General features: G+C 28.5%; 1 protein-coding gene across 2 annotated transcripts in view; it reads right to left on the bottom strand.

Annotated features, from left to right (window-relative positions):
- LOC111689641 (GTP-binding protein Rhes) overlaps positions 1 to 4,292 on the bottom strand; it is a 157,111-nt gene that overhangs the window by 61,064 nt on the left and 91,755 nt on the right. The gene's annotated exons all lie outside the window — the stretch shown is intronic.

The raw sequence follows: 4,292 nt of genomic DNA, 5'->3' as shown, positions 1-4,292 counted from the left end.
AACTAGAACTGAACTAGAACTGAACTAGAACTGAACTAGAACTGAACTAGAACTGAACTAGAACTGAACTAGAACTGAACTAGAACTGAACTAGAACTGAACTAATGTTTAATGTGTTAACATACATATATATTTATAATGTTGTATATTTACATTTAGTTTATATTTGTAAAGACTTTCCTGGTAGATTTTGGAACCATTTCGACATTTTAGCGTTCGGTTAATTTGACAACAAATGTATAGTAAGTCTGTCGAGGACTTACATTTTTGTCTTTTGATCTGTAGGGTTTGTATGTCATTAAACTAAGTTTATGTGAACACTGGTTAGTATTTGAAGTTGTTTTTTATGGTTAAAAAGAATTAAATGTATATATTTATTATCGATAGAGGATCCACATAAATACATAATTATGGTGTAATATTTATTTGAGTGAGTTTGAATTGCTATTAGGAAAAGTAAATATGTCAAGAGACGAAATGCTAATATTTAAGCATCATCAAGTATTTAGACTGAACAATTTGATAAAAATATTACTATGAAGAAAACAAACAAACTATCTAAATATCTAAGTAACTAAATAACTTACTAACTAACTAACTAACTAACTAACTAACTAATTAACTAACTAACTAACTAACTAACTAACTAACTGACTTATTAACTAACTAAATTTAATAACTATGTCATGTCCATGTAGGCCTTTTGCGCCAAGTACAGGTCGCAATTTTAAAAATTACTGAAATTTATCCAATATTTTACTTAGCCCCCATACAACAGAAACCACAGAAAGGGCTTTTGAATTCATAATTATGCTATCTCAATAGAAGTCTTATACATCCCTTGATGATCTTGTCAAAGTTCATAAAGATCGAGCCTAATTTAACAAAACAAAAAATTATACTAATATAAATGTTTTCATAAAATTTTGTCGAGATCGTGCCTTATTTATCCCTATCCTCATATAAATTATCTGGTGAATGTTGTTAGAGGATTCTAGAAATTTCCAATTTATATGAAAGGTGCCACACCCCCTATTGCTTGTCCGCCCATTCCTTGTTTTCAATATTCATTTATAGTTTCTTTCAAACATGTAATAGTTCCAAGAATATTGGTCTAGCATTTTAGAAGTCTATAGACTCACCCACAAGCAAACATACATATATAGATAATTCTCTCAAACTACTCTTTCTCTTTAAAGTTCTATTATTTGATTAGGCCAAATATTATTAAAGAGCTCTTTAATAATGTTACTTTACCCCAAAACACACACTTGCCCATACTTTAAGTTTTCAAATGTTTTCCCTTTAAGCATAATGGAGTAGAAGGTAAAAAATATACACTTTAACAATAATTTCATTTAAGGGATGATTTTCCACGAAATATAAAACATACTTTTGTAAAACATTTGTAAGTCTATTTGACAAATAGCTAGTAATACGATTAAATTACAAATACACTAATATAAAACAAAAGAATAAGGAAAATCGTTTAAGAAAATCTTAAGCAGACATATTATATATAAAATCACTTTATTTTATTGGTACTACACTAACAGACGCTATTCAATAAATATAAAATACTCATATTTTGAAACAACAACAAAATCAATATACTTTTTCTAAAAAAACTTTTTTTCCCAAAAAAGGGCTTAATAAATACATAAATATATATGTATGTGCATGGTATATAGGCAATGAAGAGGCGGGAAAATATCCTCTAGTCATAGAAGCATAAAACAACAAGCTGACATCCTTAAGCTTTTTGCCGCTAACTAATCCCTCCAATTTCTTTTTTTTTGGGGTAAAACAAAAAAATATGCAAATTTTTATACAGCTCATAAAGACTTTTATAAATTTGCTTAATATTCGTGTAATTAAAAGGGTCATTTTGACACTTGAGATTTATTGATTAAACTGTAAAATGTTCTTTGAATTTATGCAAATTTTATTCCTTTTTTATATTTGTTTGCAAGTGGCTAACAAAGTCATGTCAATGACTGGTTTTCTTTTTTTTTATTTTTTTTAAGGAGAATAATTATATGAAATTATTTGGGTTAACAACTATTGGAAAATTAAGTTAAATGATTGGGGAAAATATTTTAGCTTTTATAGCAGGTATTTATATTGATTTTATTATTCTTTTTTAATTAATTTCTTTATCTTAAAATCTTAATATGTCTGGAAATTTTAATGCCAAAAATGAAATAGGTTGCCGTAAATTAATTTTGATAAGTAAATTATTTTGTGACAAAAATAATAAATTCTTCAAGTAGTTTTAGTGTTATTGATAAACTATTTTAGGATCCGATGAAATATGTACACATACCTAGGCTGCTAACGGGCCTTTTGTGCGCTTCTATATAAGCTTGGCAATGGCACGATGTGTTTTAGGTTTTACAGTTTCATCGTTCTCTCTGCTTGACCTACAATTGTCTTTCAAGATTTTTTTGCATGTAATTCTGTGTGCTCACACCACTATAGAGTGACGATTATGAGATTGTGCTGATGTTAGTAACTCCTAAGAATATAGGTTCTACACAGTGTATCAGTCGGCTTGGAATTACTGTCTGAGTCGATTTAGCTATGTCCGTCCGTCTGTATGTCCATGTTAACCTTGTGCTAGCGAGCATGTCGCAACCTCAAAAAAAAAAAAAAAAAAATAAAATAAAATTAAGAAATTTTGATCTAAAATTGGTTGTTGTTCTTGTAGCAGCGTCACGTTTAACGTCGGTGTGGCTGGGTTGACAGTTCTTTATCGTTGTTCGTTGATGTCCAAGTCGTTCCGGTGCAAAAAACCGATTGTCGTGGGAACGCTAAAATCGGTTAACTATTTCGACGAGACTTTTAATTACATGTTTTGTTATCTCTAAAAAGAAAATCGGCAAAACTTACTTTGATTTAAGTCTAAATGATTAAGTGAATGAGTGTTAGTTTTTTAAATAATCAGTCCTTAGCCTCCATAATCCTTTTTGAAAATGACACAAAGGTAAAATTCACTTATAAACACTTTTATTAAGATTAAATTCAGCATAAATATCGTAACGTAAATTCATCTACCAAAATTTATAATTATAGGCCTATATTTACCCTAGTCAACATATAAACCTTCTTTAAGGTAAAAAGGAAAGGTAAAAAATGCTTTATTATTAAATAGTGATTCACATGTTTAACATATTCACTAGTGTAGGGTATCATATGGTTGACCATGCCATACTTTATATTCTCACTTGTTTATTTAGTAGAAGATTTTCGTCCTTTTGATTCAATTCAACTCTGCAATCGTCGATTTTAGTTCAATCAATTCGTCTTTTTTCAAATAAACGCCTATGGAGGGCACATCCAAATTCGAAACTTAAACTATATGCATATGTGGACTTAACTTAGAATAAGCAAAAATTATTTTTTATTTCTATACCACTGTGCGACAGTCTTGGTACTATTCTTGTTGAATTCTATTAGATTCCAATTAATTATATTCCAAGAAGTTTCTGATGTTTATCTACTTATTCAAGTCGTTTTTAAATGACTCCTTCCTCTCAATCTTACATTAGTGCTAAAAAAAATTTACCTCATAAGAGGCAAGTAAGTACTTACCACAAACGCTAACAAGTAATTAGAAAAATTAGCATGAAAAACGTCTATAGCTACACAGAATATAAGGACTAATGAATTAGTATTTATATAATACATTACTAGTAAAGCCTTATTATACTATTTCTATATAATTCACACATTAAGTAGTGGTTATTGTGAAGTGTGTTGTTAGGTAAGTTATTACATTTTAATGGGGATCGGTCAATAACTAACTCAACTGCCTAAAAACGGGTGCATTTGGAAAATAACTTTAATTAAAGATAATAAATAATACAATGAAATCGTGGTAAAAACCAATAAGAATAGACTCATAATTGACTTTTCCCTATAACCCTTTAAAAAAAAACAGTTCCACCAAAAAGTTGGACAATTATTTTTCATCTCTTTTCTGTTTCATTAAAGCATATTCTGTTCTTATCGTAAGCCACACTTATCTTTTTATATGAAAAATACTGATAACTAAAGTTTTATTTAATATAACCTTTTATAAATGTGTATAAAGTTATTTGTTGTTAACTTAAATGAATTTTAGCAAAATTTATTTAAAAATACTTTTCATTCAAGGTAAAGAAAGTTAACATTATTGTAATTGTTGGGGGTAAAAGTCGTTTAATTTTTTAACCAATATTTAAAGAAAAATAGAGATAAAATACGGGGGTTAGTGGGGTTGAATTAAATTATTATGTTTTCTTGCGATA

The sequence above is a fragment of the Lucilia cuprina genome, chromosome 5 (genome assembly GCF_022045245.1).
Source record: "Lucilia cuprina isolate Lc7/37 chromosome 5, ASM2204524v1, whole genome shotgun sequence".
Lineage (NCBI taxonomy): Eukaryota > Metazoa > Arthropoda > Insecta > Diptera > Calliphoridae > Lucilia > Lucilia cuprina.
This window is presented reverse-complemented; position numbering and strand designations above follow the sequence as displayed.